Below are 12226 nucleotides of genomic sequence, written 5' to 3'. Positions count from 1 at the left end.
ACTGCGCCACCCAGGCGCCCCGTGTTATAGATTCTTAAATGGGAAACAGCTTGTCTAATTCCAGACCTCATTTCAATATTCCAGCTGACACAGGGAAGATCCAGAGAGGTAAGAGACTGACTCATTTCAAAATGTCTTAGCCCTAAAAAAATAAAAATAAAAAAATAAATACATTCAAGGGAGCTATCATGGGGAGTGGACTCTGAGGAGACGCTGGAGGTGAGATGGCGTTGAATTGCAGCGAAATTCCAAATGGTTCCAGAAGTCCTCACCTGCAGTGTTCATCATGCTTGGGTCCTGCCCTCCACCTCACCCACTTGCTCATCCTGTGTTGGGTGATTTTCTAAGGAATTGGTAGAATTGTAAATTTCTACTTAAATGTCTATTTATGACATGGTTTTATTCTCAAGCAGTTGCTAGTATAAACTTTCAAAGAACTGGCTTTTATAAATCCACGTCTCTAATTCATAATATAAGTCTAACAAAATGAGCTGGGAGGGATTTTTCAGAGAGAAAAAGTATAGGAAAAGGAAGTCACATTCCCAGATATAGGGAGCTATGTATGCCTCCTACAATCCCCCAAACATAAGAACACTGTCTCTCTTCCTCATACTGAAAAGCAAGGCAGAGGGGAAGAGAGATGGGAAATCACAGAAAGGAAGCCTAGATGGTTACTGAGATGATTTTGGAATAGAAAGCAAACCTAAAGGTTGCTAAGTCCAATGGTCAATTTTTAGTTCTTATCTTACTTGACCTAGCAGCAGAATTTGATACAGTTGGTCAGTCACTCCCTCCTGCTGCAAATATTTTTCTTCCCTTGGCTTGCATTCTACCTTGAAGCTTCGGTTAACCCCAGGACTCATCCCTTGAATGTATTTATTTTTATATCTACTGGTATTCATTTGGTGAGCTCATCTAGCCTCATGGCTTTAAATATCACTAATTTATTTCTGCAGCTCAGTCTTCCCTCCTTCCCTGCCCCCCCCCCCCCACATACATGGACGCATACTTACCTGCCTACTTAACTTTTCCTCTTGGACTTTAATAGGTATTTCAAGTTTTACATGATCCAAACTGAGCTCCTATTCCTCCTTTTTAAACCTGCTCCTTCTGGAACCTTTTCCATCTTAGTTAATGGTAACTCTATATCCTTCCAGCTGCTTAGGTTCCATCCTGGTCTCCTCTCTCACAAACCCAACATCCAATTCAAGCCAATACTCAAAAAGATAAAAATCTTACATGTTAACCCTACAGATAACAGATAACCTACATGTTAGAGGATAATATGTTTTATCTAGTCCTATATATTGAACAGCATGTCTGGAAGAACATAACACTGCTCAGAAAGTACTTGTTGAATAAGGGAATCAATGATTTCGAGACTAAGAATATGAGTACGTGTTTTTAAAAAAGATATTTCCTTAAAATCAAAAGTTCGATATGTAAGAGCACAAAGTTAAGAATTGGGAAGGAAAGAAATAGATCTTTGTTTGACAATGAATTTATTTTAGATCATCCATAAATATGGTTCCATAAATATGGTGACCTGTTAAAATCACCTGCACAGTCTTTCTTTCCCCATGTTCAGGAATTACATCAGAGTATCTGGGGGAAGGGCACAGCCATGGGTATTTTCTAAAGCTCTGCAAGTGATTCCAGTGGGAGCCAAGCCTGAGAACCACTGCTGTATGGGAATCATTCTTGAAGTTAATGTTTACATACTAATTACTTGTTCTAAATGTTTCATACTGGAATCTCACTCTTTTTTCTTCCCTAACAAGCTAATCTATTATTTTTCATAAGGTTTTCAATCACTCAGCATGCTAGCACTATGTACAAAAAATAAAGGATGCAAGAAAATTAGCCTAAAATTATCAGGACAAATATAAGTATTCTGAAAGGCAGCTAAAATAAAAATACAAGAGCGTTAGCTTTCTTTGTGCCAGAAATAACCCTTTCAAATACAATGAGGAAAAACAAATCTATTCACAAAGAAATAAAAATTACAAAATACTAAGGGATATTTAAGAAATAATCAAGACTTAAAAAAAACTATAGTGCTTTATACAAGTTTAAAAGAAATATTTTGAATCAATTGAAACATACTGTATTGCTGCATGGGGAGATTAAATATTTTAAACTTGTCAATTCTTCCCCAAAGAATCTAATCTTAGTGTATGCCCAGTCACAATCCCATCTTGACTAGATGATTTAAAAAGTCACCTGGGGCAACTGGGTGGCTCAGCTGGTTAAGCATCTGACTCTTGATTTTGGCTCAGGTCATGAGATTGAGCCCCCATTGGGCTTGGTGTGGAGCATAGAGCCTGCTTGGGATTCTCTCACCCTTGCTCCCACTGCCCCTCCCCTGCTCACACTTTCTCTCTCACTCAAACAAACAAACAAACAAACAAACAAACAAATTCACCTAAAGGATATTAAAAAGAAAAATGAGGAGTGATGACTTAGCCTCCCAAATATCACACCATTCTGTGCAGCTGTGATGATCCAAATAGTGTGGCCCCAGTGAAGGAATAAATGGGTATAGGAATGGGTTAGCATTTCCTTGTGTTTTTCAATTGCTGGGCTATAATTATCTCAACAAAGAACTCAAATAATCTATTGTACTTGAATTGTGTACCAAGTCCCTCTCTTAGAGATGCATTTTTTAAAATTAAATTTAGTGAAAAATAAACTGTTTAATCTTGTTAAGTGGTTAAAGAAACAATTTTGTTTTGAAACAGGAAGGGAAACTCCTCCTTATTCCTTAAATCCTAATTTAGGAAGCACTGCAATTAAGTCCCCAAACTGATCCATCACTTACGGGGATTCATATGTGACATAGTTGTTACCAACTATTGTCATGGTTATTTTCTTCACAAAGCTTACTACAATTTATTTTCTCACTTACTTAATATTTACTTCAACAACATAAAAAGAAATTCCTTAAGGAGAAGGACCTGGTAAGTCATTAGTGGCCTGGAGAATGGTATATGCTCAATAAAATATTTGCCAAATACAGCCTTAGTGAGAATCTCATATTCATCTACTTCTCCTACCATTTCTGACTTTATAAGATGCTCCATAGCCTGTGAGTTGGTTCACTACTATATCTCGCCCAAAGTCCCCTCAAAAGTATCTGCTTACGCTGGAACTGAATGGTCTAGGATGGGAAATTACCCAAACATTCCACGCTGCATAGGAACATGTTAACAAACCTCAAAACTCAATTTGATTTTAATATTAAAAAAACTTTTTAATGTTTATTTATTTTTGAGACAGAGAGGGATAAAGAGAGAGAGCAGAGGAGGGACAGAGAGAGAGGGAGACACAGAACCTGAAGCAGGCTCCAGGCTCTGAGCTGTCAGCACAGAACCCAACATGGGGCTTGAACTCACAAACCATGAGATCACGACCTGAGCCCAAGTTGGATGCCTAACCGACTGAGCCACACAGGCGCTCCTGATTTTAATATTTTTGATACTACAGCACCTGTGAAAAAATGTGAAAAATTGCATTATTTGTATGGTAATTATATATTAGATCCTTAAATCAAGCCACAACTAAGCCAAATATTTAGTAGAAGTACCATTTTGGAAAATCCAGAGTATTCTGCCCCATTACTTACACTGTTCTATTAGAGATAAATTTAAACCTAGCAGAATAATCACATTTTTCTAGTTTCCTCAAAGAATCATTAAGCTTAATTTTTATATTGAAATTAAATTATTTGAACATACACAAAACAGTGGGTCAAATTTGAAATATAAAAAATAAGGTTCTACATGCAAAAGGGGAGGAACAGGGTCTTTTAATAGTAGATAGGATAGATTTACGTTGAGAATGTTGAGTTTAACATGGTAAGTTTTGTTCACCAAATTCATATAACTTTTATATAACAGTTAATGCTAAAATGTTCTTGTTCATAACCAAATATTAATTGATGGAATGTCATGAATTAGTAGCTTCAAAAAAATTGAAATATAACAGGTGCACATGAAAAACACCAATCTTTTCAGAAAGAACAGAATACTGAATTTTCAGTAATTCAAATTTTACTTTGCTTGCCAATATAAAGTTCTATTGTACAGTCTTGATTATGACTATGTTTAGTGAATATTAAATAAGGTACTAAGAATAGTGGAAGTCTCCTTGCCTTAGCACTATCAATTTGGGATATGTAAGAGATCAATATTACAAAAGACAAGAAGAAAAAAAAGGCTCTCAAAGTACTTTGATGATCTGTTAATGTAAAACGAGTGTCTCTTTTTATTTTTTGTTATTTTATCTCTATTTTATTTTATTTGTATTCATTTTTGAGACAGAGACAGAGAGGGAGAAAGAGAGAGAGTGAGAGAGCAGGAGAGGGACAGAGAGAGAAGGAGACAGAACCTCAAGCCTGATGCAGGGCTCAAACTCAGGAATCTGAGCTGAGATCGTGACCTGAGCTGAAATCAAGAGTCAGACGCTTCCAGACTGAGCCACCCAGGTGGCCCCCATTTTCTCTTTTTAAAACTCAAATGTGTGTATGTCTTTGTTCTCCAGTCTTCTCCTCCAAACCTACTTATGTCTTATCTCTCTTGCCAAATTCTGGCTTCTTTTCTACTTATTTGCTCTCTACACAATGATAAACTTCTTAAGGACCAGAATTGTGTGTCCTACCTTACTTGGCATGCATGTCCTGAAGTGGTCTAGTACCACATTCTTCATATACTAAAATGTGTGTGTGCATGTATAGAACAGGAAGTCAAGTGGGATGGTTTTTTTAATGTCCATTTTAGGTCCCAGAAATAGAATATAATTAACCCTTGAACAACATAGGGATTAAGGATGGCAACCCCCACGCAGTTGAAAATCCGTGTGTGACTTTTGACTCCCTGAAAACTTAACTACTAATAGGCTATTGTTAACTAGAAGCCTTACCAATAACATACACAGTTAACACACAGTTTTTATATGTGTTTTCTATTTTATTCTTACAATAAAGTAAGCTAGAGAAAGGAAGATATTATTAAGAAAATCCTAAGAGAAAATAACATTTATAGTACCATATCAAAAAAATCCACATATAAGTGGATTCATGCAGTTCAAACCTTCAAGGGTCAACTGAACTATAATAGTAAGTACTCTATCTGTAGGGTGATTACTATTTTTTCAAAGAACTTCCATAATTATTCTCTCATTTTACTCTCATATCAATGATGTGAAATATCAAGGGCAGAATTATTATGTAGGTGGAAACCAGGACATAAGTATTTAAGTGGTTTGCCTTAATTCACAAAAACATGGACACATCCGAAATCAAAATGCAAATTCCCTGCCTTCTTTTAATCCACTATTCTGTCTCTTAGATGCTCTTGACCTGTCTTTCATGGAAAGAAATCAACCTACTTTCTTGAAATTCATTATGACTCAGTTTTAATTGAATTAACCTTTAGTTAAATTACATAAGAAATAACTGCTAAACCATGTGAAGAAGTCAGTGTGTTTAGCAAAAATGTAGCATGTGTTTCATGTGTGCTTTCTACATGACAAGCACTTTACCAGACACTGGTGACAAAGTGGTAAATGTAACAAAGTGCCACTAAGAACTCTCCCCACTTTTTGTGCACCATGGGGTTAGTGAGCTACGTATAGTGGTACCTTACTAAACACCACTTGCTTGTCACTCACCTTTGTGCTGCTGTATGGAAACAAAATGGCAGGAGTGATGTCAACAATGCCCGTTCTTCAGAGGCCTGTGACATCAGCACCTGGTAGAATGTGGTGCTGATACATTGGACTCACAGTTTCAGTTTGATTTTCTGTCTGAAAAAACAAACAAACAAACAAACAAACCCCCCAAAACAGTAGGAAGCACAACAAAAGCAAACAACCAATTATCAATTATCAAAGTCCTTGGAAGAACACTAGAAATAAAGGATTTCCTTTTCTCACATTTTTCTGCTGTTTTATACACAACTGAAAAATAAAATGGGCATTTCTTAAATCACAACCTCCCATGACCAAAATAATGAACAAGTGCAGAAAAGGAAGAAGGAGGAGGAGAAAATTGGAAATACTGTATTTCTTTTTTTATTTTTTTACATTAGTTATGATATTGTGGGGGTTTTGACATATATTAGAAAGTACTGTATTTCAAAATGAAACCAAGTGAGATATACATAGATATTGCTTACTAAACTGCAAAATAATGGGACCAAGCAAACCGGGATTTTCCAAGGAGTTTGGACAACACCATTTTGCCCAGAAGGCAAAGATAAAGCTGCAGTTGTGATAAGGCTTTTATAAAGAATGGGCTGGATCAGAAAGGAATCTGATAAATGGCTTTGTACAGGTTGGATGTGATTGTTTGGCTAATCTTAGCAAGATCTGTATTTTTAACTCACAGTCAGAGGCCTGCAAGCCCCCACGTTTGCAGGAACACAGAGTACCTGTGAGGAGTAGCAGCCGGCACCCTAAACATGATGGCCAGGATGCCACATTGCTTTCTGGAAGTTAACATACCATGCTACCCAAATCCTTTGTTCCCAAAATAAAAATGAGTGCTTCCAGGGACAGAACTTCTAACACTGCGCTTCAACCATTTCAACCTAAGACTCTTCATATCAGTTGCTATAATTATCACTGTGAAACAGGACATGCATTTCTTGCCATATATAGATATAAGGGACATGTATTTGGATGTCAGCATCATTACAGGTGCCTTCCTCAGGACAATAGTAGTAGAATTCAACAGTCCTTCACTGCTTGATCACACACCTTGCTTGAAACACCTTTTCCAGGCAGCCTAGAAGTCCATTGTTCAAAAATCGGATTCCCTTTGTTTCCATTTTGAGAAAATCAACAGGAAAAGCCAACTTCCCAAACAGGCAAATGTTGGAAATGGTTATGAGCATTATGAACAGAGCATTCTGTTAAATATTTGAATTTACTCAAAGCATGCTTTAGTGTATGTGTAGAAATGATGATGAACTATTTCAGGAATAGACCTCTTAAAAATGGTGGGTGTCTGGAGAGGCTGAGTGGCTCAGCTGGGTTGAGAGCCCGGCTTTGGCTCAGGTCATGATCTGGTACTTTGTGAGTTCAAGCCCCACATTGGCAGGCTGCTTTCAGAATGGGGCCCACTTTGGATCCTCTGTCCCTCTCTCTCTGCTGTTCCCCTGTTTGCTCTTTCTCAAAAATGAAATAAACATTAAAAAAAAAAAAATGGTGGGTGTCTGGGACACCTGGGTGGCTCAGTAGGTTAAGCAGCTGTCTCTTGGTTTCGGCTCAGTTCATGGTCTCACAGTCATGGGATTGAGCCCCATGCTGGGTTTGCACTCTGTATTGGCTTCCAGCTGACAGTGAAGATCATGCTTGGGATTCTCTCTCTCTCTCTCTCTCTCCCCCCCCCCCCCCATCTCTAGCCCTCCCCTGCTCACGCTCTGTCTGTCATAAAATAAATAAATAAACATTTTAAAAAAGTGGTGGGTGTCATGGTCATTTGTATTATCATTATAATGGCTATTATTACTATTACCTCTTCTACATTACAGATGAAGATATTGGATCTCAGAAAATTAAACAGCAAATCTAAAGTAACAGAGCCAATAAGTGGTAAGGCAAGATTTGTTCATAGGCCTACATCATCAGTAACATATTTTCATTTATTTGCCACATAGTCCCTCTTTTTTTGTTCTTTCTGTTTTTTAAGCATTATTTTAAATATTGTGTGATCTAAGGAGGTCTATAATAACTATTATATAGAAGGATAAAACAGGCATAAATTGGTTGGTATAAGATCAGAAATGTCCCTGAAATGTGCCAAACCACATTTTTAAATGTTTGGTATAGATTTCACCCACAAATTGTGTTATACTCTAAACCTTCATATGAATTTTTAATATTGTAAGTTAAAAAAAAGTACTGTATAAAAATTAAAGTTTCACAGTGCTGTTTGTTTTTTGTAACAATGTTTTATTGCAAAGTTCCAAATTAAATTAATAATTATAAAACATGCACAATGTTCTAACCTTCAACCTTGACTATTTCAAGTTATAGTTAATAGTGGTATAAATACATAATATTTCTCAGGGTTTGCTCCCAGGGTGACTGAAGTATAGCCTCTATTATCACAAAAATCTAAGACCTCTGATTTCACATTTATGGTATTCCAAGTTTTGAAATAAAACTGGGAAATTCACTACAATTGATATGTTTATTCATTAACACCAAGTCCCAAAAAATGGATCAGAGAAATATAAGAAAAATAAAAGCATATAGTGCTCCTCGAAGCCTGGGAATACATAGTTCAAGAAAAAGGGAGAGACCAATGACAGGAAATCCAAGAGGGTCTGAAAAGCAATAAACGTGGTGTCTTTAGACACTAGGAGGTCACTGAAGCCCTTAAGAAGAGTTGTTTTAGTAGAGTAGTGGGGACAGAAGCCAGATGGCTTTGTGAATGCTGACAGTGGCCTGAGTTAATCCAAGGATAGCCATGTCAAAACAAACTTAAGGGAGATTATTTTCATCAGAAAATCAGCAAGACATTCAACTTTAATGGATTTTTTAAAATAGAAAATGAACAACCCTCCCTGGTTAAAATCCTGATTTTCTTCTTGCTTTACATCTCCTGCTTACTTTTTTTTTTTAAGACTATCTATGTTTTACAACTTGACCTAAACATATCTGATTACATTAGATGTTGCTGAATGTTGTATCCCCATCTGAGTATCAGACCGGCAGGTATTAAATGCAAATCAAATGAAAGACAGTAAATTCATATACTAAGATGGTTGTATTTAGTGAGATTTGACATGGGTCTAACAGGTGAAGAATGAGAAACTGTGTGTTAAAATTGGTTACAAGTGGATATGGATCTACAGACACACAGACTCACAGTTTTGTCTCTTGAACAACTAATTTTAAAAGACGAAAAATTCTATTGAAGTGATTTTACTTGGTTCCCTTAGCAGGAACTCTCATCGCAGCTGGGTTGGCAGATCATTTGTTTTCATGAGCAATCTTTGAACCAATCAGGATACAGATAATCTTATTATACCTCTGTGGGTTTATGTTTCTTTTGATGGGAGTCTAGAGAAGTCATGGGTAATACTTTATTGTATGCCAGGAACCGCTTATGTTTCAGTTGCACAAGGTCAGATCTTAATTTAACCACCAACTGGGTACTTAATTTTAGACACACAGAGGAACACATTGGCTCCAAGGCACTTCCTCTGGTTTAGGAAGGCAAGGCCCTGGATAAGAATGACAAGACGATCATTCCAAAAGGTGAGATTATGAAATATTTGATCTGTACCTCACCAGCTAGCTTATTAAGTAGTTTAGTATTGGGAATATTTTAAACAGATGGAAATACATAGTGTGGTAGTTTCTCATTATTTTTTTTCCAGTTGACCACCAGTGGGTTTGCCTTCCTGAGGCCTTTTTAAAATCACAGAATATAGGCAGGGTTGTTTTTGCTTCTTTATAGAATATTAACTCTGTGGCATGGTCATGAAGCATAATAATATGATGAGAAAAACAGACCAAGAATGAATATGCTTGTAGGAAGTGTCAATATACACACTATGGAAGCCCAGAAGGGTCTTAGCTGGCCTGGTTTCTGAGTAAAAAATTAAATTATTTTTGTGAATAATTATAATAAATTTCTATTGAGGCTTTTTCATCACTTATAGCAAAAGATGGATGCTTTGTATTCAGATAGAAAAATTCCTTTAAGTTCATTTAAATCAGATGATAAAAGGAACTCTAGAATTGGAAATTTGCTTCTGCAAAAGAAATCATAGAATCTTGAGGTTGGAAAGTCTTTAGAACTTACCTGAGACCATCACCCATCTGGCTCTTAAATGAACACATAACTTCTAAGGAAGCTTCTAAATCTAAAATGAAATGATTTCTATGAAATAGTAGTGATATAGACGAGGAAGTCCTAACACTGCCTTGTGCTGAGAACATTATATTATTGTCATAAATTATCATAATTTTACACTTCTGTTGTCTCTATGGGAATAGCTTGTTTTCAAATGAAAATTTACCTAAAATATTTATATTTCTACTAGAGTTGTTTGATAGGTTTGCTGATTGTTTGCTTAAACTCTTTTAGAAAACTTACGAATATTTGGAACACAAAATGATACCTCCTTTTCATTAATTCTATTACAGTAGATGGATCATCAGTTACAGTATGTGTGGCCTCTAATGCCAAACTCTAATCCAGTTACAGTTGTGTGGTCTCTAATGACAAACAGCTGGGTTTATATCCACATCTCCACCACTCATTATTATGTGCAGGTTTGGGCAAATTACCTAACAACTCTGTGCCTCAGTTTCCTTATCTGTAAAATAGGGGAAAGTGTATCATAGAAATTAAACATCATAATCAACTAAAGTACTTAGTGTAATGCGTGTCACAGGTAAATATTCAATACATGTTACTTATAATAGCTATCAAATTCAACAAAACAAATATTTATTGAGGATGTGCTGCGGGCTTAACTCTCTGCCAAACTTTGGAAGGGGAGGGAGTGATTTGTGTTGTTTCTGGAGAAGTCTAGAATGCATTGTTTAAAAGCAGCAAACTCCCTGAGGGCATGGATCCTACTGTCTTGTGTCTCGCACTATGCCTGGAACATAGCAGACACTGAACACATATTTTTGAATGAATGAATAGGATGGTCTGAAAATCCTTAGGGGAAAAAAAATAATAATCACTGAGAACTGGTGGGTCAGTGTTTCTCCTTTGTCTTTCTGATTCAGTCGAGAAGGCAAATGTAGTAGACATTATGCATCTGTATTTCAACAAAGTATTTGACAGTATTTCTTGATGATGGTCTTGTTATCAAAAAGGAGACATTAATACTAGATGGTGATGTATTTTGGAGGATTTGTAACTGGATAAACAGCTTTTCTTGAAGGGTGCTAAATAATAGATCAGTGTCAACCTGAAGTCCTCTCTGTCCTGTGCCAATTTCTGTTCAACATGTGTCATTATTAATAGTGCAGATGGACATATAGAAGGCATGCAAACAGATGTACAAATAGAACAATACTTGCAGGGATAGAAATGCATTAGATCTTAGCAGACTGGAATAAAAGTCAAATCATTGAAAAAAAGAAAAAAAAAATAAAAAAAAAAAAAAAAAAAAAAAGAAAGAAAGAAATGTAATAGCGTTAAATACAGAGTCCTGCACAGAATTTCCCAGCAATGATGTGAGAAAAAAACATGAGATGTAAGATTTGGGCCAATAGGGGTCCAAATCAACTGTCTAACATGATAGCCTCCAAATTAATCTGGGCTTAGGTTAAATTAACCAATCTATAGTGTCTAGGAAAAAGGAGATGGTCATCCCTGCTTAATACTGTGTTGTTGATCTGACTACAGCTATTGTGCTGCCATCAGAGCCCGTGGTCCAGAGCCACTTTTAGAAGGAAATGGAGAAATGAGTGTGTGTACAAGCAATCAAGATGGCGGAGGGAGGTGAACCCACGGCACAGGAAGAAAAGTTGTCCAGCCTCAGGAGGAGAAGGCTCACTGGAGACTTAACAGCCTTCCTGGGGAATGATTTAAGGGCTCTCATGTAGCAGAGGAACAACAGTTTATCAGTGTGACTCTGGGGAATAGAACTAAGATCATAGAATAGTGATTTGAAGAGATGGATTCAACTTAAATGTTTTTTTCCTAACTGTTAAAGCTGACCGAAGGGCTCTGTGGGGATATAGTAAGCTTCCTGCCACTTTGGTGTTGAGGGCTAAGACTAGACAATTACTTGTTCGCCATGTTGTAAATGGAATTTACAGGTAGAGCTATCTGATGGTCAACTCTGAAGTCTGGTGATTCTAGAGAAAAGGAAGAAGAAGGAAATAATGAATATGTCAGAGTGTCTGTTCAAGGGTGAGGAATTGAGCTAAAATTGCCCAACAACCCCTAGAATTCTCATTCCTCATTCCAGAGGAGTTCAACCACAGAATGATAACAGGTAACGTTTGTTGACTACTCACATCAGACATAGTTAATGCAGTGGCTAATCCAGAGGGCAAGTTTTGAACAAAGTTTCAATTGCTACATCCAACTTTTTCCCCAAAAAAGATATCAACGGCTTGTATATGATGTCAAAATAAACTATGAAGAAATGCAATGACTCATTATTGTTTGAGCTTTGAATGGGAAAAGATTTGACTTGAGCCCCAGGCAGAACTTCTGTCATGTCAAATGAACCTGTATATA

The 12226-nt window shown here is 36.7% G+C and overlaps 1 protein-coding gene across 4 annotated transcripts in view; it reads left to right on the top strand.

The window, feature by feature from the left end:
* Positions 1-12226, top strand: part of ASB15 (ankyrin repeat and SOCS box containing 15) — a 59522-nt gene that overhangs the window by 17073 nt on the left and 30223 nt on the right. For 2 of the 4 annotated variants that reach the window (XM_040472084.1, XM_040472087.1), the window contains exon 1: positions 9182-9270. The exons of 1 other annotated variant lie outside the window; for it this stretch is intronic. The gene's annotated coding sequence lies outside the window, so the exon portion shown is untranslated. Of the gene's footprint in view, positions 1-84; positions 109-9181; positions 9271-12226 lie in introns of those variants that run through there. One more of the 4 variants, XM_040472085.1, reaches the window with a different exon arrangement.

This window comes from Herpailurus yagouaroundi, unplaced genomic scaffold (genome assembly GCF_014898765.1).
Source record: "Herpailurus yagouaroundi ecotype Mexico unplaced genomic scaffold, PumYag 100, whole genome shotgun sequence".
NCBI classification, from domain to species: Eukaryota; Metazoa; Chordata; class Mammalia; order Carnivora; family Felidae; genus Herpailurus; species Herpailurus yagouaroundi.
Note: the sequence above shows the minus strand (reverse complement) of the source record. Positions and strands in the feature narration are given on the sequence as shown.